The sequence below is a fragment of the Microtus ochrogaster genome, chromosome 7 (genome assembly GCF_000317375.1).
Source record: "Microtus ochrogaster isolate Prairie Vole_2 chromosome 7, MicOch1.0, whole genome shotgun sequence".
Taxonomy (NCBI): domain Eukaryota; kingdom Metazoa; phylum Chordata; class Mammalia; order Rodentia; family Cricetidae; genus Microtus; species Microtus ochrogaster.
Window position 1 is genome coordinate 65314808 of NC_022014.1, and position 22964 is coordinate 65337771.

Genomic DNA, 22964 nt, shown 5'->3' on the forward strand with positions numbered 1-22964 from the left:
CCTGCCTCTGCCTCCCAAGTGCTGGGATTAAAGGCGTGCGCCACCACTGCCCGGCTGGAGAGAGGCCTTTTTATATTGACTGTCGGAATGGAGAGCACCGGGGGCTCAGGGTGCACTGGGGTTTACATGGGGCTGAAGGACTCTGTCTTAGCATGCCGGAGGAGTGTTGTCTAAGCTGATGGCGAGGAATGGACAGGGGCTAAGAGCCAGGCAAAGAGGAAGCAGATTGCTCCAGGCTTGTGTTACTTGGTCCAGCACGATTCTCCTCCTACTTTTTGTGCATATATGTGTAGCACATGTATGGGTGTGTACGCATTCACATGTGTGTGGAGGCCAGAGGTTAGCATCAAGTGTCTTAACTGTTCTCCACTCCACCGTTTTCTTCTGAGTCTCACTATATAGCTCTAGCTCACCTCTCCATGTAGATCAGGCTGGCCTTGAACTCAAGAGAGATGCTTGCTTTTTGAGTGCTGGGATGAAACACAAAGCCACCACAGTTTGAGCGCGCATGCTCTCTCTCTCTCTCTCATTACAAAAGTTTAATTAGCAAAAAGTGTCATATGAAAGTATGTATGATCCAATTTTCTGTCATAGCAAACAAGGCCCTTTGGGGAGGGTTATGGGCTGTCCTGCTGAGCAGCATTGTTTAAGTTTGTCCTGAGACTTCTAAGGCGACAAGCTATTGCCTTTCTGGTGTCACTGGGCTGCCCAATAGTTACTGTCTCCACACCCTCATCAGTCACAGCTCCTGTAAAGGGATCAAAGTCTCACAGCATTCCTTACACTTCTTGCCCGTGCATTCCTTCGGTCAGGCAGGTGGTCTCACTTCTAGAAGCCTCCACAGTGGGCTTGGCCCTGCTTCACACTAATGGGAGGCTTCACTCTCTCTTCCACCTTCTGTTTTTGAGACAGGGTCACCTAGTGAACTCCGAGCTGGTCAGTTGTGATAGCCTGTCTGGCCAGCCACCCCCAGGGATCATTGTGTCTCCTCTTTACTGATGCTGGCATCACAACAAGCTCCTCTGTTGTCAGTTTCTTAACTTAGATTCTGGGGAGGACTGAAACTCAGGCCTTTTTGCTTGCACAATAAGCATATTATTGACTGAGCCGTCTCCCCAACCTCTCTAGCTTTGTTTTATAGGGATATTTATTTCCCCAGCTGACCCAGCTATACCGACTGCTGACATCATGACGTGAAAAGTCTTTGGAAATCGAGGTGTTTGAGCACAGACTTCCGTACCAGCTAGGCCAAAATCTACAGACGTGGTAATGAAGAGCAAAGTCAGGAAAACGATTACAGAATTTTAAACAAGGAGTTGACCACCGGGATGACCCGCCATCTTGGTATTTCTTTGTGTGTGTTTCTGGAGGTAGAGCTTCCAGTGAGAGCTGGGAAAGCCTCAGCATCTGGGACGAATCGGCCAGTCTGGAGCTCAGTGAAACTGACCAGTCATCGTTACCAGCTGTTCTCAGTCCAAGCCGTCCAGCTGGGAATGCTTCTGAGTCCCCAGGGGCCACGGGGACGTACGAGGGAGTCAGCGGTCTCTGCCAAGTAGTGGTGACTAATCGGATTGAACTCCCTTCACCGACTGGTGAGGAGGCCAATGATTGGGACGGCAGCGCATCTCTTCAAGGGTGTGCGGAGAAAGTGGTAGAGCGGGTTCCTGTCAGCTTCAGTTCATCTTCCCCTGGACCCCCAGCTGGGCATCTTTGTGCTCTTCTGTCTTCCTTCCACAGCCTCTGCTGCCTTCAATGCTAGAGCAACTGATGATTGAACGACATTTATTAAGTCAAGACACTGTCCTAGGACTTTGTGTGTATTAATCTCTAGTCTTTACAATAGCAGACACCATCGTCATTTGATTTTGATCCGTTTAGAACTGAGGAACCAAGGAGTTATGGCACTTGACCAAGGCCATCTGGTTATTGTCACAGGACAGACTTGTAACCCAGACTGTCTGACTCAGGAGCCTGTGGCCCCTTCTCTCTCTGCACCCATTGCATCTAACCACACTGCCTGTGAAGCATCTTCTCCAGACGGTGTTGTCCATCTGGGTTCCCGTGCAGCAGTGGGAAGGGTTCAGAGAGCGGCATCTCAGGACCTGAGGTCGAATTCCAGCTCCAGCTTCATTTAAGATGCATAGGCCTCACCTTTGACAGGTGTGAAAGTGAGAACATTGTCATCATCACTATAATTGATATTGCCTTCATGACCACTTTTCTTTTTCATGCTTGGTTGTCATAACAACCACACATAAGTCTGTATCAAAGAACTCCACGGACCGCCAACTTCAAAACTGATACTAACTTCTGTAAGCAGACCGGGTGGGAGGAGATGTGGTTCAAGGCATGAAAACGAAGGGTGAAGCCCACCATGGAAAGACAACAGCTGACCATTGAAAAGGTTTTAATTAAAAGTCTAGATGCAGGGGATGAGAGCTGAGAGATGGCTCAGTGGTTAAGAGCACTGGCTGCTCTTCCAGAGGACCCGGGTTTAATTCCTAGCACCCACACAGTGGCTTACAACTCTCTAACTCCAGTTCCAGAGGATCCTATGCCCTTTTCTGGTCTCCTTGGGCACTGTATGCACATGGTACACACACACGCACGCGCGCGCGCGCACACACACACACACACATTTTCTCACACACAGACAAAATATCAATATACATAAAATAAAATAGATCATTATAGAAAATGTCTAGATCGGATTGGGATGTTGCCCAGTTGGTATAGTGCTTGCCTCCGAGCCCCTGGGTTCAGTCTTCAGCATGGTGTAAAACGTGGAGAGTGGATTATGCCTGTAAGGAAGATCAGAAGTTCAAGGCCATCTTGGACTACGAGAGACTCTGTCTTACATAGGACAAGTTTACAGCAGCAATATAAGCAGTAAAGGTTCAGCGACACTTGTTGGATGGGTAAATAAACGACACGAGTTGGAAACATTGCTGTAAGACCTGGCCCAAAACAAAACAAAGCAGCAACTCCTCTCTCGCACAAACCCACAAGGCTGCCAGTTTACAGATGACAGCCCAGGTGACTCACACCAGCTGGTGCTTGCTGCTGCTCCCTACTCTGTCCTTCCGGGCAGCGGACTCTGGGTGAGGCAGGGAGCCCTTTAAGTTGAGCCTCACTGCCCACCTTCGGCATTCCAGATGGTGAAGATCAAGCGATGTGTTTTCTCTAAGGCCTCAAGTGCTCAGGGCTGGGCTCTTGGGTCTCTGCCAGTCACCATTAGTGGTGGAAAGACACGGTTTAAAGAGACTCAAAGGCGGCTACTTAGAACATGGCGATTGGTGTGTCTCCACTGTTGCTGAGTCAAGGAACTGGTGAAGGAACTGGGAGTGTTTGCAGCTCAGTGAGAGAGGGCTTCTCTTGCATGCATGAGGGTTTGGGCTCAACCTTGGGGCTGTCAAAGGGGGTAGGGGAATCACTAAACTGTGGCTGTAAAATCTTCAAACCTCTCTGATGCATTCTGTAGGGAGAAGGATGCTATCCAGGACCCCTTGGAACCTGCCTGATGCAGCCCTTGCACTGTGTGCGAGTCTCTCTTTCAGCCAGTCCTGTAAACTCTTCTTGCTTTAGGAAAAAAGACACCCCAGTAGAGGAATTAACCCCCATCTGGTCTTCTTGCCGATCCCATCCCCAGCCAACAGATACTCATTGTTGACAGAGTTTTTCCTTCAGAAGCCCAGAGGCCAAGAACTTGGTTTCTGTTTTTTTTTTTTTTTTTTTTTTTGTGCAACCACTGTCCCCTTCTCCTTCTACCCTCAGCTTCTTGCATCTTTTTTTCTTTTTTTTGATATTTATTGAGCTCTACATTTTTCTCTGCTCCCCTCGCTGCCTCTCCCTTTCCCCTTTCAAACCTCCCCCAAGGTCCCCATGCTCCCAATTTACTCAGGAGACCTTGTCTTTTTCTACTTTCTACTTCCCACGTAGATTAGATCTTTGTAAGTCTGTCTTAGTGTCCACATTGTTGTCTAAGTTCTCTGGGATTGTGGTTTGTAGGCTGGCTTTCTTTGCTTTATGTTTAAAAACCACCTATGAGTGAGTACACGTGATGATTGTCTTTCTGTGCCTGGGTTACCTCACTCAAAATAATGTTTTCTAGCTCCATTCATTTTCCTGCAAAAGCTTCTTGCATCTTATCTATGGGGACGGGAAAACTCTGTCAACGTGAGTCTGCTGTTGAAACTGTGGAATAATGCCTGCGTGATCAATTTACGGGGTCTCTGGGAGACCCTCTAATTTCTGGGAAATAACAAGGTGTGTGTGGCCACGTTGTGTAACACATCCTCTCTTCTACCCCAGCTCCATGCCGTGAACTGTTTACTTGCAGTCTGAGGGCATATTTACCATCCGGGCAACACCAGACTCTGTCAAAGAAATCTACTCAGAGTAGGATGTGCTGGGTGTCTCGCCTTTCTAAAAATGACAGTTACCTCTTTTTAATTTTTTTTTTAAATGAATCTTTTTAGGTGCTATGTTCACAGTGCAAACAGCTCAGAAAGGTTACTGGTGCAGAGTCAAAGTTTAAGTCAGGGCAGATGTGTTGCACAGAAACAACACTCTGGCTCCAGTTTTTTAAAGAAAGGAACTACCTGTCTTTTGGGTCCCCTCTGCTGTGAGTCCCTGGAGCCCACGAGTAAGGACCAGAGTACTGATTTGCTGAGTAAGCACCCGCCTGGTGTTTCTGTGGCTCAGCGCCAGTCATTCCCAGCAAACAGAGGAAAGTCCCATGATACAGAGCCGTTGCCTCCAAAGTCAACTGCTGAAGGAATGCTTTAGGGGCGAGACTGGAGAACACACACCTCCCCTCCCTCACTTTAGACACTATTCACATTTTGTGGCTACCTATATTAATATTGAATCTGAACACAGCGTTCAGGCAAAATACAATTTCCTTATTCAAAACAAGGTGCTGCCTCAGGAGTCCCAAGACTGTGTCTTGGAAGTCCATGATCTCTTACAAAATAACCTGCTTAAAGGCTCAAGGCGGAAGGGGCCAGGACCGGGTTTCCTTCTGAAATCTGTGACACTTTCAGATGATGGATGCGTCACAAGGTGGTAGCTGGTGTGGAGGGGAGCAGAGGATGCTGGGAAAGTGCACTCGAGGCTTAGCTGACCTGGAGACACTGGGAAATGAATAGAAATGCTACCAGGAGCCCATGTTTGTGATTTTGGAGGTCTTGGCTTGCAGTCTGGCAGACAGAGGAGAGGAGTTGCAGAAGGCCATTATACTCACCAGATCCCAGAGGGCTGTGGTGTGGAGAGGGTCTCTTGGGTGTTGGGAAGAGGTGGGGCAATTTGGGAAAAACCTAGCAAAACAATGGAAAGCTGTGGAGGTAAAGGACATCGACTTCACCTCAATGCTGCAGCAGCAAGGTCACCAACTTCACAGGGATCCTCCTGGATTTGTGTTTCTTGTAGGAAATTAGTAAAGAATGCTGGACCTGTGTCCCCACCACCTGTTGTGGGATGACCTCTATGGAGACACTGATAGACATAGAATCAGGAGGAGGGCGGTGAGAATTGTCACCAGTTGTAAGGACAAGGTCTCGATTCATACAAGTTTTGATGTCGTGGGTTTAAGCAATGGGTGACGCTTGCTGCCTTCCCATTAGACTGTTAGCTTCTAAGAGAGATAGGTGAGATGGATGGAGCTACAAATAGATGGGCAAGTGTGTAGGTGAGTGAACGGGCAGATGGAAGGGTAGATTGATAGAGAAAACTAATGGGTGGATTGAGGGGTAGTGGCTGAATGGAAGGATAGCTAGACGGTTGGAAAGGTAGGCGAGTGGGGAGAGGAATGGGCACACAGATGGAAGGATAGAGGATGGGAAGTTGGATAGATGGATAAACAGCTGGATGGGAGGATGAATAGGCATACGGATGGAAGGACAGATGCTCTATAGAAGGGTAGATGGGTAGAAAGAATGGTGGATAGATTACCAAGTAGGTGGAAGGGTAGATGAACAGATACATGGATGGAAGGATTGATAGATGTAACTAATGTGGATGGGTGGTGATTGAAAGGCAGAATAAATGGAAGGATAGAGAGATTCCCCAAGGTTGCAGACAGATGGGTCTTGATCTCCCTCTGCCTCGTCTTTTTTCCTTCTGTTCTCTTCCTTGGCCAGTTAGCTTTTAGTCACCCTCTAACACACAGCAGGAGACGGAGTGACTGGAGGAAGCAAAGGCCTGGAAACCAGAAGGATCAAGGTCCAGTTGGGAAGAGGCAAGACGGTGTGTGTGTGCTTGGGAAGCACACTCTGAGGGAGGGGGAGAAGCAGACAGTGCAGCTGGGTCTACATAATAAGGCTCAGATAGCAAAGGGCTCTGCATGGTCATCCGAGGCTTTGCCATTTTGTCCTGAGAACAATGGGAACTGATAAAGATCCCACAGAGGGCAAGATCCCAGGACGTTTGTTTACCTTGTGTCTTAGTTAGGGTTTCTGTTGCTGAGAAGAGACACCGTGACCATGGCAACTCTTATAATTGGGGTGGGCTTAGAGTTTCAGAGGTTGAGTCCATTATCATCATGGTGGGAAACATGGCGGCACACAGGCAGACACAGTGCTGGAGAAGGAGCTGAGGGTTCTACATCTTTTTCTTTCTTTTTGTAAAATTTGATTTTGGAAACAATCTTTTCTCATTTTACACTCTAGTCCCAGTTCCCTCTCCCTCCCGCTCCCACTGGTTCTACATCTTGATCTGCAGGCAGAAGAAGTGAATGCCACACTAGGCCTAGCTTGAGCATCTGAGTCCTCAAAGCTAACTCCCCGCCTCCCCCCCCCCCCAGTGACATACTTCCTCCAACAAGGCCACACCTCCTAAAGACGCTACTCCTATGAGCAAAGCATTCAAACACATGAGTCCGTGGAGGACGCTTCTATTCAAACTACCACACCTGTCTCTTTCCACAGAGAAATAGGGAGGAACAGTTCCCCAGAGCAGAAGTCAGGTCACCTGACATCTGTGGGAAGTTTAGGAGCTGGGCTCAGGTGGGATTTACTGTGGAGCTCCATTCTTCTGGTTTCTGATTGGATGACAGTAGCAGGATCTTTTTCTTCTTCTTTTTTTTTTTTCTTTTTTGAGACAGGTCTCACTATGTAGCTCTGGTTCTCCTGGAACTCACTTTGTAGACCAGGCTGGCCTTGAACTCACAGAGATCTGCCTGCCTCTGCCTCCCGAGTACTGCGATTAAAGGCATGCACCATTATGCCCAGCTAGAAGACTCATCTCTTTTGTAATTTCTCATTTGTACAGTGGACTCGCTCAGGGTTGGCTCACACCTGGGAAGCTCGTATGCTCACGCAGGAGCTCATGTTCACAGAAACCCAGATTAGATTTAATGCTCTACCCCAGAAAGACTGGAAGGAGAGCTCTACATTTCTTTTCATACTAAGCCCCATGAATCCTATAGCCAGTCCCGAATCCCTCATCACAGGGATGCTATGGGTTCAGAATAACATGTAGTAAAAAGGCAGATGAAGGGTCTTCAAAGTGATAAAACACAGGGCAGCTGTAACCTTACCTTACTGGTATTCTTTCCGGTTCCATGACCATTTTAACTGTGTCAGCCTTCTTGGGTGCCAGGCCTTGGGACCTAGGGATGCTCAAACTCAGTCCCGATCCTGAGGAACTCTGGGCTGTTCAATAGTGGGCAGAACCAGAACTCGAACCTAGGATTTTAGCATCCATGCCCAGCTTTCCTTCCACAACAAACTGTTGCTAGTGTATGTTTGCTCATTCAACTGTTTAAAGCCAGGGCTGGGCCATCTTCCATACTGTTCTATTATTCAGGCTTCTCTAGAGGAAAAGAACTAAAGGAATGCATATACATTTAAAAAGGATTTATTGGATTGTCTACAGAGCTGTTTTACATTGGAGAGTCCAGCAGTTTCTTGCCCTTATCCCTGGCCTAGCATTTTTTTTTTGAGATAGGGTCTCACTATGTAGCTCTGACTGTCCTAGAACTTATTATGTAGACCAAGCTAGCGTCAAACTCACAGAGATCCGCCTGCTGGGATTGAAGTTGTGCACCACCACTCCGGGGCCGTGGTCTAGCCTTCTTGGTTGCATCTTCACCCAATCTTCACGTGGCTGCTCGTTGCCTCCCTCCTGAACTAGCGTGATTACGTTCGTCTCTGCTCCATATTGTATTCCTAATGACTGGAAGGGGATTTGCCACAGGATAGGTGCCTGATAATATTTGGTGTTTTTATGGGTTGGGGTGTTTGTGTGTGGAAAAAGCCTTTCTAGGCTCAGGACTAGTCAATAATAACAGTAAACTTATCCTAAGGTCTCCTCACACGTGCCCAGACCTGTGCTCAGCCCTCTGAATGTACCCACAGTGCATCTCTGGAGTGGGTCTGTGTTGTCTCATATTGCACAGGGCAAGACTGAAGCTCAGAGAGGTTATACGGCCTTCCCAAGGTCATAGATCTGAGAACGGGTCATCTGAACTTGAGGTCAGTTCTGGTCAGTTTGAAGCCCGAGGTTTTTATGGTGCCTTTTCCTCACCTCTTACACCTCTTATTGCCTGCCTTCATGAACCTGGATCCCTCTTCCTGAAACCACTGTGGCCTCTGGAGGTTCTAGGGTGCCAGCACCTGCCACAGGGCTGTGATACAGTGGCTCAAACACTGGGTAAGAAGCTTTAGCAGGCTCCGGGACCTGTTCTGGCTCTTTGTTGCACTGCTGGGTGACCATGAACAAGCTAGGAATTCTTGGTTGGCCTCTGATTCAAGCTGGGAATTGAACCCCAGTGTCTTAGTTTGGGGTTTTTATGGCTGTGAAGAGACACCATGGTCATGGCAACTCTTATACAGAAAACATTTAATTGGGGTGACTCACTTAAAGTTTCAGAGGTTCAGTCTATTATCATGAAGGGGAGCATGGTGGCATGCAGGCAGATGTGGTGCTGGAGCTGAGAGAGTGCTACATCTTGCAGGCAATAGGAAGTTGGCTGATAGTCACACTGAGGGAAGCTTGAGAAAAAGAAAGCTCAAGGCCACAGTGACACACTTTCTCCAACAAGACTACACCTCCTAACAGTATCACTCCCTTTGGGGGGCTATTGTCTTTCAAATCATCACCCCCAGGGTCTGTGCATTTCCACCTGTCACTAATGCTAGGATAAGCCATAGTTTCATCTATTACATCTTTTTCATAGTTTCTACTTTTACAGATCTGTCTTCCTGTGTCCTGAATTTGTTGCCCTTCTTGTACCAAGATATTTCCTATCTCACAGTCTCAGCACTTGCCAGGTCTGGAGGACCCCATGGTGGGTAGAGACTGGTTTGACTCCTGCTGATGCAGGCTTCATTGAGTCACAAATGGTACAGAAGGGACTTTCCCACTCATCTTAGGCAATGCTTGCCCCACCCTAGTCTCTCTCTGTTACTTGGCCCTGCTTTTGAAATTGTATATATGTATGTATCATACATACATAAAATTAATACAAAGATTCTATATTTATCTATCAATGAATCATCTATCGCTCAGCTCCATTACTTTTCTTTGTTCCTGTTTATGGACTCCCCCCCACTAGAAATTAGGTCTAAGTGGTAGTATTTAGGTATCTGTACTGGCCTGCCCTTGGGGTTCTAACAGGCTATGTCTTCAGTGGTAGCCACTAGAAACCTCCTGTGCACATTCACTACCTTCCCTTTTAAAAGAGTCTTGCCCAAATCTCATCTCTCTCTCTTTCTCTCTCTGTCTCTGTCTGTCTGTTCCTTTCTCTCTCTTTGCTTCTCGGCCTGTCTCTGTCTCTTTCATTTCGCTTTCTATCTCTCTGCCTCTCTCTTCTCTTCTTCTGCTCCTCTCCCCAGAGGCCTGTCTTCTCTCTCCCCTTCCGTGTTGTTGGAAACTTCATTTCCCAGCCACCCAGACCCGAGATAATCACATTGAAACTATGTGAATTGCAATACTGGTTGGCCAATGACTCTAGCATATTCCTAGCTGTTGGAGGGAGGCCGCTTGTTTGTTTCCCAACTGATCAGCTGGACAATAATCACACAGAAACTATATTATTTAAATCACTGCTTGGTCTATTAACTTTAGCTTCTTATTGGCTACCTCTTACATCTTAATTTAACCCATCTCCATTAATCTGTGCATCACCACAAGGTCATGGCCTACCAACAAAGTTTCAGCATGTCTGTCTCCGATGGTGGCTCCATTGCTTCTCCTTGACTCCACCTCCTTTTTCTCAGCATTCCATTTAGTTTTTCCCACCTAGCTCCCCTTTTCTGTTTAAATGAAAAGGAGGGTTTTAACTTTAACATAGTTAAGTAAAATTACATATAACAAAACAGGTGTCAAGCAAGAATTGCAGTTATAATATTTATATCTACTTTATCTTTTATCATAACTAAGGTAAACTCTATCTATCTATCTATCTATCTATCTATCTATCTATCTATCTATCTATCTATCTATCTATCTATCTATCTATCTAATCTTTCAACTCCAGCCAAGACTCCAGAAGGATGCAATATTACCTAAGTAAACAATAAGTTCATTGTAAGCTACTTCCAACACTCTAGAATTGACAGAGACATCTCACTGCCTGGACAGTCACCCAAAGTTCTTCTGTACCAATAGGGGATCTATCTTCAGCCTACAGGCCCATAGCATCCAGCAGTCTTTTCCACGAGGCAGGAAATTTCAAAGACAGTTCGGCCTATATTGGCAGTTTGTCAGTCACTTATTTCTGTGTCCTGCAGAATGTCTGGCAGACTCTTATGAAACAGGAACCCTAAAGGATGGTCTCACCTTTAGGCAAGTTCAGCAGTCATTGCTCTGTGGGTCCTGCATGTCCAGTTTATGCAACAGTCCAGGCAAGAACAGTCCCTTGCCCAAATGGCTAGCAAACTCCATCAGGTGCCTCTTTGACACCCATCTTACTCTTGAACTAATTAGTGCTTCCAGGAGCAGTTATGTCTCACTGTCATGAAAAGTTCTAAGTTCTTAAACATTCTAAATGCCATATTCTGAAGGTCTCTGAAAGAGTTGAAGAATACCTATCTAACTGAAGAACTCTATATATCTAAAAAACCTAAAGAACATGACTACAAACTTAACTATTATAGATGATTATCTACTAACCTATATTTCTTAATTATACAGTACATTTTAAAATAAGCTGCATAAACACATTACCTTAATCAAGAGCAGAAATATACATACACAGTATAACAAAATTGACCTTATTTGTATCAATAAACCAAGGTTCATACCAATGCAAAGTATCCATCTCTATGGCATATCCCCCTTTAAATGTAAACAAGCATTTATAAACAATATTTGGGAATTTGGGTGTAGTTCTCTAGACTACTTCCTCCTGTTAATCAGGTCTTTCATGGTGTATCCTGTGTGCTAGGCTCATCTCAGTCATCAGTTGGGCAAAGTAATATTTTGGGGTGTTCATGGTAACCTTTCAGGGGCTCTTGGTGCATCAAACCATATTAATCTGTAAGTAATCCACAGGTTCTCATCCTCTCTGGAAACAAAAGAAGAACCTCTTTTCCAAAGCAATGTATCCTTAGACTCAAATTCTGAAATCAAGATACCTTTAAAATAAATATGCTGGTTTAGCTTATCACTCCATACAATAAAATGTCTCTCCATAACTTAGCTCCTTCACAGCCAAGAAATTCAAAGACAACACAATAATATACATAATCCAGACTCTCTGTGTATTTTCCATTCTTTACATGGCTTATTATTTTTTATTCCTTTTAATCTGATTGTCTATAGTCTGTCTCTTTAAAGACTTTGTTTTGTTTTTTCTTCTCTCTCCAAGCCTATGTACATTTATCCAACACTGAGACTCATTTAGAGGTCTTTTATGCCTGAATCTTTCTTATTGTGTATCTGTAATTCTTTACTGTCCAGGAGTGCTTTTTAAAATGCGAAGCACTTCTTAAAAACTTAAGGTGTGGCATTACTAGGGTATATATGATACTTCCTGATTGCTCCGCCCGGTCTAACATGGTGGAAGTCCATTCACCACCTCTGGAAGCTGTGCACATTGCCCCAGTTTTAGGCACACAGCAGGTCTATTTGCCATTAAGCAGTTTGTAACACTCTGCTTACAAACACCATTTAAATGCTTGGCCTCCTGAAAGAGCCAGAGGTCATTCTGGCAACACAGCCCAGAAACCCAGCATTTCACCTCTCTTAAAGGAGCCGCCAGCAAGCAAAGCCCATTTGGGAAATCAAATGCAGCTAAACTTTGTTTTTTATTGTCTAGAATTCCTTTCTAAGCCCTCTCAAGTTTTAAGTGGATTTTAGTTGATCACATGAGTGCCAATTTGTTGGAGGGAGGATGCTTGTTTGTTTCCCCACTGCTCAGCCACGGAATAATCACACAGAAACTATATTATTTAAATGACTGCTTGGCCCATTAGCTCTAGCTTCTTATTGGCTAACTCTTAATCTTAATTTAACCCATCTCCATTAATCTGTGCATTGCCACAAGGTCATGGCCTACCTGCAAAGTTTCAGTGTATCTGTTTCCAGTGGTGGCTCCATGGCTTCTCCTCTTACTCTGCCTTCCTTCTCCCAGCATTCAGTTTAGTTTTCCCCACCTAGCTCTCTGTTCCCCTATAGCTCTGCTATAGACCCCTGATGGAGGAAAGTCATTGGTTAATTAAATAAAGAAGCTGCTTGCCCTGATAGGTTAAAACATAGATGGGAGGAGTAAACAGAGCAGAATGCTGGGAGGAAGAGGAAGTGAGGTCAGACTCGACAGCTCTCCTCTCGGGGGCAGAGGCCTCAGAGAGACACGATGCTCCACTCTTGCGGGCAGAGGCGAGAGCTCTGCTCTCTGAGGCACACGCGATGAAGCTCCGACCCAGGATGGACGTAGGCTAGAATCTTCCCGGTAAGACCGGTGCTACACAGATGATAAGAAATGGGCTAGTCCGGGTGCGAGAGTTAGCCTAGAAGAGGCTAGATAGATGGGCCAAGCAGTGCTTAAAAGAATACAGTGTCTGTGTAATTATTTCGGGGCATAAGGTAGCCAAGCGGCTGGGGTGCTGGGGACGCTGCGCCGCCACTCCTATTACTACAGACCCCCAAATAGTTCCTTTATTCATTAACTAATAAAAGCAACACATAGTCAGAAGAACCTCCCACACAACCTAGCTAGCTCTTACATCTTAAATGAACCCGTTTCTATTAATCTGTGTATCACCATGTGGTTTTGGCCTATTGGTAAGGTTCCATCCAGCGTCTAATGTCTATCTTCTATGTAGGCTACATGGTTTCTCTTTTACTTCACCTACTCTCTCCTCCTCTTCCTGCTTAGAATTCCTACTTTGCCCTAGCTTACACAGCAATAGGCCCAAAGTAGCTTCTTTATTAACCAATGCTATTCATAGGTTATGAGGGAATCCCACATCACTTCCCTCTTTTTATGTTCTCTTTCTCCTAATAAAACACCCTTCCACGTGAACTCTATCACATGGTGTCTTTCTCTCGTGTCACTTTTTTTTTTTTGTATTATAACACTAGGCACCACTGGAACGGAGGTTATCTTGTTCATTGCTGCAATGTTAGCTCTTGACAAGGCTTCAAGAATCTTTTCTGGGCTGGTGAGATGGTTCAGTGGATAAAGGTGCTTGTTACCAAGTCAGATGACCTGAGATGGAGGACCCATGCTGACCTTCACACACATGTGCTCCTTCACCTAAATAAAAAAAAATGTAATAAAATAAGAAGAGTTTTTACTGAATGTGTTGACCAAGCAACTCAGTGAACAATTGAATGAATGCGTAGATGAATAGAATGAGGGAGGGAATTTGTGTTCTCTGTGGCACCAAGAGTACAAACCTAGCAGGCAGGGAAAGCCAGGAGAAGCCAGAGCCAATGGTCAGAGCCCAGCACAACCTTGCTGCTCTCTTCCAGGAGCTATGTAAATAAATAATAAATATACCCAATAAATATACTGCAAATCCAGAAGCTCCTAATGCAGCAGACAGTGGAAGAGGCATGGAGGGGCAACTCCTGTGCTTTTGAGCCCCAAGAACAATGCCGGAGAAAGGTTACACACTTCAAGGAGCTGAGATGAAAGGCTGGCCCCTTGTCCCCACACTCCACCCTTTCCACAGGGGATGTTCGTGTCCAGCTGCCGGGGGTCATAGCCTGTCTGTCCATGACTGGGTCACATTCAAATTTTAGGAGAATTTCTAAACCAAATCTTGTAGGCATTCTGCGGCCATAGAATCTACACTTCCTGGTTGAGGGGGAGATGCTGGGAGTTCTACACTTCCTGGGGGGAGATGCTAAGAGTTCTAATTTGGTATTTATTTTTTAAATGATTTAAAATTTTCAATTATGTGTGCATGTGTGTTTGAGTGCAGGTTTGCACATGTGAGGGCCGTGATCAAGGAGGCCAGAAGAGGGTGTCTGATGCCCTGGAGCTGGAGTGACAGGCAGCTGTGAGCCATTCCATGTGGGTGCTGGAAACTGAACTCCAGTTCTCGATGGAGCAGTACATGCTTGAACTGCCGAACGGTCTCTCCAGTCCTGACATCACATGTGTGTGTGGAGTGTGTATGTGTGAGTCCACATAAAGAAAGCCACTGTTCACTGCACCCTCCTCTCTGCCTGGTCCCCTCCCCAGCTTCCAGACCCTGTCTCCACCACCCTGACTCACCGCTTGCTACTTTAGAACAATGGACTCAATCTTATATCCCACAGCTGTTTCAAAGTTGGAGAAGCCCCACAGAGTTAAGACTTCCAGGATGAGAATATTTCTGAAGAAGATCTGCATCCTTTCTACTTACCCCATCCCTTTTTGGATAATAAAATAAAATCACAAGACATCAAAGGCCTCCCATTACTCTCAAGTAGGCAGAACTGAACAAAGCGTGGAATGAATGTTTACTGTGTATATGGAGCGAATGAATGAATGAATGAATGGATGAATGAGTGGGTGAAGTGGATAGTTCTGTGCTGTACTGCAATGAAGACAATGCCATTTTCTGGACTTGATTTTTCACTCAGGAAGGGGAAACCTGGTCTCTTAGGCTGAAATAACTTCCTCGGCAGACAGGAGGGTACTTGAGAAGTTCTCCTATCCCCCAGCCTGCCTCTGGGCTGGCCGGGAAGCCACGGCCTCACATAAACAGGCATCTAAAGGCCCAGAAAGATGGTGATTTCGCAGTCTCCCTAGGAGTCCTCTTTCATGGTCCAATAAGCTGTCCGAGTCAGGAAGTTGTTTCTGGGCCTGACCTGCCTCTCTTATGCCGCATTATACCCTGCTGATCTCAAAGTATCCCCGTTTCCTGGATGGCACCTATCTGGGGCTTTCCCGAGGCCCTTGAAGGTAAATGAGATGTCTTTAAAGGCTAGTTTGAGAGGGAATCTGTCTTCCCTGTCTAATGGCTGAGCATCCCTGCTGCCCAGCCTTTGATGATTTCCTTGCTTGCTAGGGATGCTCCCTTCCCAGCAGGGAGGCCGCCTGAGGGGCCACAGAGTCCTGGGGACTGGCTCTTAGGTTAGGGCACATTTGAGGGGAGGCTTGTGCTATATCTTAAACCACCAGCCTAATTTTGTTCTGTAATTGCTTTACTGATGGGCTGGCTGTGCCACATTCTTCACGCCACCCTTCAACATGCCCCTGCTAGAAAGGAGCCTCAAATTAGAGAGCCTGCCTTCTTCTAAGGAATGGTGTCATGGCAGACAGAAGGCATTTTTCCCGATTCTGACCTCTGTGCCCACCACTGGGAATGAATCATCACCTCCTGAGAGCCCCCTTGCTGCAGGAGACAGGTAATGGCTTTGTGAGTAGGGTGATGCATGAATGAATTGCAGAGTGAGCATCACCCAGGACCAACCCAGACATGCCGGCACTTGGGTTTAGCATGGATTTCCTGTCTCCCGCTAACTGAGATCACAAAGCACATTTAGTAAATGGGGAAGACACCAGTCACTTGGGACAGAGAGACCTAGCTGGGAATCCGGAAAGAGTCTGCCAACTTTTGGCTTCAGCACTGGGCTGCAGACAGGACACTAGTAGGGAGACACAAGTGCCTTTTGTATCGGTGACATCAGCTCTAAGGTGTTTTTCCAACTCCAGCCTTCCATCTTCCTTCTGCTGAGTTCTCACTTCCATGCCAGCCCAGCAGAGCTGAACAGAAATCGGTAGGGCTGTGGTCAGGTACCTCTGACTGGAGAGGACAGCCCGCTTACACACACACACACACACACACACACACACACACACACACACGCACGCACACACGCACACGTTGCCTTTTATTTACTGTTTGTGTGTTGTTTGTGTGTGTACATTTGACAACATGTGTGTGGTTACCATAGGACATCCTACAGGAATCTATTTTTTATTTTCTTTTTTTTTTAACCATATGGCTTCTGGGGATCAAACTCAGGTCATCAGGTTTGGCAGCAAGCACCTTTTCCTGATGAACCATCTCTCTTGGCCCTGCTGTCTATTATTAACCTCATGTGTCTCAGATACATGTGGTACCCTTTCAGGACAAAGGGACCAAGTCAGCCTCTTGTTCAGAAGTGTACCACCCTTCCTAGGCCTCTGTGGGAGCCTCCCCAGTGCCTTCAGACAGGAAGGACTGCACTAGCCCTCAGCGATCAGACAGAAGGCCAGTCCAGTGTCTCCAGAGCTTAGAGAGCAAATCCAGCTATGGTCAGCTGAACAGCCAGCACATCTTCCTTCTCGCCTCTGAAGTGAGCCCTAAAGCTTATACTCCCCTCAGCATTTTGAAACTTGAAAAACAAAATAAAATACAACTGACGGTCAGAAATCCTTGGATGGGGCTTTACGCCTTTTCCTTTTCTTCATTCCAATTTCCTCTCTCTCCCAGGTAACAGGAAGCTGCCTTTGGGATAGCCTATCTTCTTGTTTGAGGTTCACGCGAGCTGACAGACTCTCCCTTTTAACCCCTAGGTCATTTTTAAGTTTCCTGGCCTGTGTGAAGTTGTCTTCACCAGTCAGAAGCTTTCCCCTCCCTGCCCCCTTTCCCTGCAACTGAATTTTAGCCTGCTTACTGTATTTGATGATCTCGAGAAAAAAGAAAGTATTTTGTCTGACAAACTAGCATGAATCTTTTCATTGCTCAGTGTTTCGGCCACCAGGACACTCCGCAACTTATTGGCTCAGATGAATTGATTTTCCTTAGTTGAAGTCTTTTGGTTCAGATCTTGACTGCGTGGCAGCTCCCGGTGGCCCGCTAGATTATGGGGTACCCTTTCAGCTGGACACAAAGGCTTCTGGACAACAGGAAGGAGGGTGTGGCTCTTAAAAAGAACTGTGGACATGGCTTCTGTGCTTGGAATCAAATGGAATGAACCTCACAGAATGCTAACGAAATATCAGGAAGAACTTCCATCAGGTGATTCAAAAGAGAGACGGGGAAGTCTGGCTGGAGGCAGAGAGAGGATTGTGATCCGCCTGCCCTCAGACAGGTTCTTTCAAATTGGCCGAGTCAGAGAGGCAGGGAAGATACTGCAGAAGGAAGAGTTAAGCACTCCAAGGAGAGGAAGGAGCAGGGTAGACAGAGAGTGAAGAACAGGGACTCTGTGAGAGCATTTCCAGCTTCATGTTGAAACTGTGGGCATGAACGAGGGAGGCATGAATGAGGGAGGCATGAATGAGGGCTGCATGCCTTCCATTTTGTCCCAGCCTGAATGGGAGTGTTTCTGCCATGGCTCGGTACATGGTGCTCCATTGTGTGTTAGGTGTCTGAGGAAGAACAACATGTCTTGCTGATTCTCAGATCCTTCTTGTTAGGTCTTAAACACAGGACACGTGCTAACTGAGGTGCCCGTTAACATACCAATGTGGACACTCGCCGTCGGGTTCTCCCAACATCCCTCAGTCTCTACCCTCACCTCCCAGCAGGCATAACCTGCCCCCTACCCAGGACTCTCCAGCCCAGGTTGAACTCCCCCCCCCCCCAGCTCTTCTGGCCCCTGTATAACTCAGCCATTTTGGCGGTGTCAGTGTCTTGGCCCATGCTGCTTCACTCCTCTCTCCTCCTCTCTCCTCCTCCTCACATATCCTGGCTAAGGGTCATGCTCACTCTGGATTCTCCCAGATGCCCCTGCCTCTGACTATCAAGTTCTCCTTGATAGTCAGAGTCTGTTCTTTTTTATTTCTTCTTTTCATTCCCTTATCACGTGAAGAAGCGTCTCAGCCAGCTCTGGTGTAGATCATCAGACTCTGGGGTTTCAGAGCCATGCTGGCTTTGGTAGTGTGTCTCAGGGATCTAGTGATGTATTTTGCATGTGGGAAAGGAGCAGATATTTCTGACAAACGGGTAGGCAAGTCTGTAGATATTCCTCTTCTCCCTTCCCACCTCCAGAGGCAAGCACATTCACCTGCCCTTGACTCCCAGCTTCCCCGAGTCACTTGGTGCTAATGGAGGCAACATCACGGATAGACGTGGAAATGGCTCATGCTGTTGAACATCCTCCTTAAACACGTGCCGTTCTATGGGAAAACCAGGGCATGGTCTCTGTGGGGCGAGAGCTGTGCAGAACTAAGCTGCTCCAGATGACCCAGAGACGTAGATCCTGAAGTCAAGCCACCCCACGAGACCCTCAGAAACGCTTCTTGTTACAGGCTACCGTGATGTTTGTGTTTGCTTGTTGTGCCGAATCAGCTGACTGAGGCAACCCACGGTAGTGACCTGGTGCCCCAACGACTTCCTAAAACATAGACGGTGAACAAATACATCCCTTAAGAGTGGGCAAGTGGCAAGAGGAGGGAAGAATGAGCGAGCACAGTCTCTGGGTGAGCTAGGGGAAGTCCTAACTGCTTGGAGAACTCCCCGGAACTGGTGGACCCGAAAGCCACTCAGAAGCAACTGAACCTCCAAGCCTCTCAGGCTGGCTAAAGCAAAGGCATAAAGAGTCCGTTGAGGGCCTGGGTGAGGTGAATAGGTTTACAGACTGAGGTTGCTCAGGAATTCCCAGTGCATATATGCAGGGTACACACTTACTGTTTGATAGGTTTATTATACAGCAATTTTCTGATAATTAAACACCTTAATATAACTTTGTGGTCAGAATGCTTTTCACACATTCCAGAGATTACCTTAAAAAAATCTGGTTGCATTGTATGTATTTTTAGAGGAGGGCAGAGTGAGCACAAATAGATTAACCAAAAGTGCTGGAAAAGGGGGTTGGGTGGGAAAGAAAAATGCCGTTCAGAAATAGACCATGAAACTAATTACTTGGATAAACCAACATAAAAAGGTTATTGTTTAAGATAACGATCATAAGCTCAGATTCCTTGGGGGCTCACATGGGTAACATAAATAAATAGAGCAGGTTGGGCAGAAGGCGTGGCGATATGGAGTGTGTGTTCAGTTTAAGGAGGATGTGGGACTCGCGCGTCTTGCCCGGTGACAATGGGGGCTAGTGTGGTCGTCATATTCCCGAGAAACAGGGCTTCTGTGGATGTGTGAGTAGGTCGTCCATTGCACGGGTACTCAGGTGAGAGAGCAATGAGAGGCTGAAATGGAGCCCAAGCAGGTTTAACAAGCTCTGGGCTAGGCCACAAGCCCTGTAAAGCAGGGGGGCCTGATTTCAGCCTCTGTTCAACCCCTTCAGCCGGCCTGAGTGCAGTACAAGATCATCCTGTGTGGGCCCAGGAAGACCCTACCTCCTGTTATAGAGACTGAAGAGACCATTCCTTTTCTTTCTTTTTCATTCTTTGTTTCTTTCTTTTCTGTGCCTCTGGGGATTGAACCCAAGACCTTTGGCATGCCAGGCAAGTATTCTGCCACCAAGCTATACTCCCAAGCCTTCTTATCTTTTGAGACTAGGTCTCATTAAGTTGCCCAGGCTGGCTTTGGACTTACTCCACAAACACTTATATGCATAAAATAAAGTCAAATCTCTTTTTAAAAAGAAAGAAAGGACTTATTTAAAAAATAAAAATGATATAAAAAATGTCTATTTGGACAATAAGAACAAGGAGGGATCCCAGAACATAGGCCAAGAGACAGAAGTGGCGAGAAAGGAAACAAGAGACATAAAGGCGGCATCCAGGTGCCTCCTGGATGCCCTGCCTGGAAGCCCTGCTTGGGCTTCAGAATGGCGACAAAGAAAACAGAACAAGGATTTATACACAAGGTCATGTTTACAGAGTCCCAGAACTGAAGGACATGAGTTTGTAACTGGAAAGATGAATTGCTGTTAACTTTCTCTAAATGAAAAGATTTTGAAGAAAGGAAGCCCAGGATGAAAGAAAGGGAGAGAGAAAGGAAGAGAAAGAAAGAAACCGTTATCTATGAGAGACTGTAGGTTATACTCTGTATGGGCAGTCCTGGATGCTAAACGAGGCATGTGACTTTTGAGTTCTGAGGAACAATGACTCTCCATCGGCTTCTTTTAGAAAAACGATCAGTTATAACTGAGAGGCATAGTTAAACAACGACAAGGATTTATCAAAGGTGTGTGTCACTAACGCTTCATTTATTTATTTGGAAGTTAAGACCATGTTGCAGTGAAAACACTGGAGGAGGAGCCGGGAAAAGAGTTTTAGTTGGTAAAGTGCTTGCCCTGCCAGCATGCGGGCCTGAGTCCAATCTCGAGCACCTACAGGAGAAACCGGATGTGGTGGTCTTTGTGAGCTCAGTGCTGAGAAGGTGGGACACAGGGAGCTTCCTAGGGCTCACTGGCCAGGTAGTCTAGACTGACCAGCAGGCTCCAGGTCCCAGAGAGAGCCTGTCTCAAACGATATGGCTCCTAAGAACTCATGCCTGAGGGTCCTTTATGGCTTTCCCGTACATGTACATACACAGACATCTACACACACACACACACACACACACACACACACACACACACGCCATTTTGGGAGAGAGAGCCTCAATTGAGAAAGCACCCCCACAGACTGATCTGTTGGCGAGCCCTGTGGTCATTTTTGGGAGGTGCTCAAAAGCAACCATGCTAGAAGATGCTGTGGAGGTTAGGTGAGGACCAGGATAGTGTGTTAAGATACCACCTGGAGAAAAACGAAGTCCCACTTTGTACCATAGAAAGTTTACAATTGAAAGGGGAGGAGTTATAACAAAGGTAAATACTGAAAGGAAAACAAAAGCTATTGGCAACTCAAGGAAAATAATAAAGCCTGTGACAAAGGAGATATTGTTATACATTATTTGTGAGTATTAGTAGACCAATAATATCAATGCAATGTATTTTCAAATTTTAGATAGACGAGGAATTGAAAGCAATTATTTTGGCCCAAATAACAGAATGTGAATGTTATTACCATCGGCACTGTAAATATAGAAATGACAGAAGTTGCCAGGTCATGTGGAGATGTGAGCTAAGAAAAATAGAGAGACCCTAGAACTTTTATAAGATAGTAATTTAAGAAGGGCCAGTAATGCCAAGCCGTGGTGGCGCACGCCTTTAATCCCAGTACTTGGGAGGCAGAGGATGGCGGATCTCTGCGAGTTCGAGGCCAGCCTGGTTTATAGTGGGAGTCATAGGATAGCCAGGGCTACACAGAGAAACCCTGTCTTGGGGTGGGGGGAAGGGCCAGTAATAGTTGAACAAATAATGCATTTTTAATCACATTGCTTGCTTTTATAAAGATAGTTAACAGTGATATAATTATTCAGGTCAGATGGATACAGGAGAAAGGAATGGTACAAAAACAGCTAAATTCACTTCTCTTTTTCTGTTTACTTTTGAGATTGTATTTTAGTTATAACATTCTTCCTTTCCCTTTCCTCCCTCCAATCCACCCATATACTCCTCCCTGCTTTCCTTCAAATCCATGGCCTCTTTTTCCGTCAGTCGTTATTGCATGCATATGTGTGTGTGTCTTTATTTATATTCCCAAATACAACCTGTTCAGTCCATACAATGATACCTGTATGTATCTTCTCAGGGTTGACTGGCACTGGCCAACCTATTGGTGTGCTCTTCCCTGGGGAGGACCACTCTCCTTCTCAGCTTTACTCAGTTGCCTGGAGTTCTTCATGTAGAGTTGAGGCCTCGAGGGCTTTTCTGCATGTAGTTGGCGTGTTCACTTGTGCCCTCCTTGTTCAGCTCAAGTTTAGGCAGTTACAGTGGTTAGACTTTTCAGGTGTAGCTTCTGGCGTTCCTAGGAGAACACAGTCTCTCAGCAAAGTCCTTGATCCTCTGTCTCTGTCATTCTTTCCATTCTCTCTTCCTGAATGTTCCCTCAGCCGTAGGCGTGGAAGTATTTTGTAGGTTTATCCTCTGGAACTGGTCTCTATAGCTCTTTATATTGATTGGTTGTGATTTTCCCATTGCGGTCTCCATCTATGGCGAAAGGACATTTCCTTGATGAGGTATGAAGACTACACTTATCAGGCTGGACCAGAGAGTGGGGAGATTTGATGTCATAAGAAAGAATTAGGATTGGCAAGGTGGCTCAGTGGGCAAAGGAGCTTCCCGCTAATGACGCAAGCCTGACGACCTGTGTTGGGTTCAGAGAAGTGACTCCATAATGTTGTCTTCTGGCCACCATGTGCGTATTTGTGTACTGTGCCCCTTCTCCACTAAAGAGAAGATAAAAATGGTTGCCCTGTGACCTCTACACACAAGACTGTGTCACACATACTCATACACATGTGCAAATATACACACAAGTCAACCTAATGCCATTTTGGAAGAGAAAAAATAAGCAATGTATAATTTTAATAAGTCAAGCAGCAGTTGTAAGATGGCCTTTTCATATTCCCATTACCAGGTTCTGAGCTGCTCATAAAACTGCTGACTGGATTTTCAGGATTGACGTAGTCAGGTAGAAATGCCAGTCAGTCCCACGAAGCCTAACTGGAGAAAGTATGCTTTTCTTAAGCAAAGTAGTAGTATTTGAGGTAAGACTGGCAAAACACATGCCAGAAAAGAGAAGGAAAGGAATTGCTTTTGAAAACACACACACACACACACACACACACACACACACACACACACAC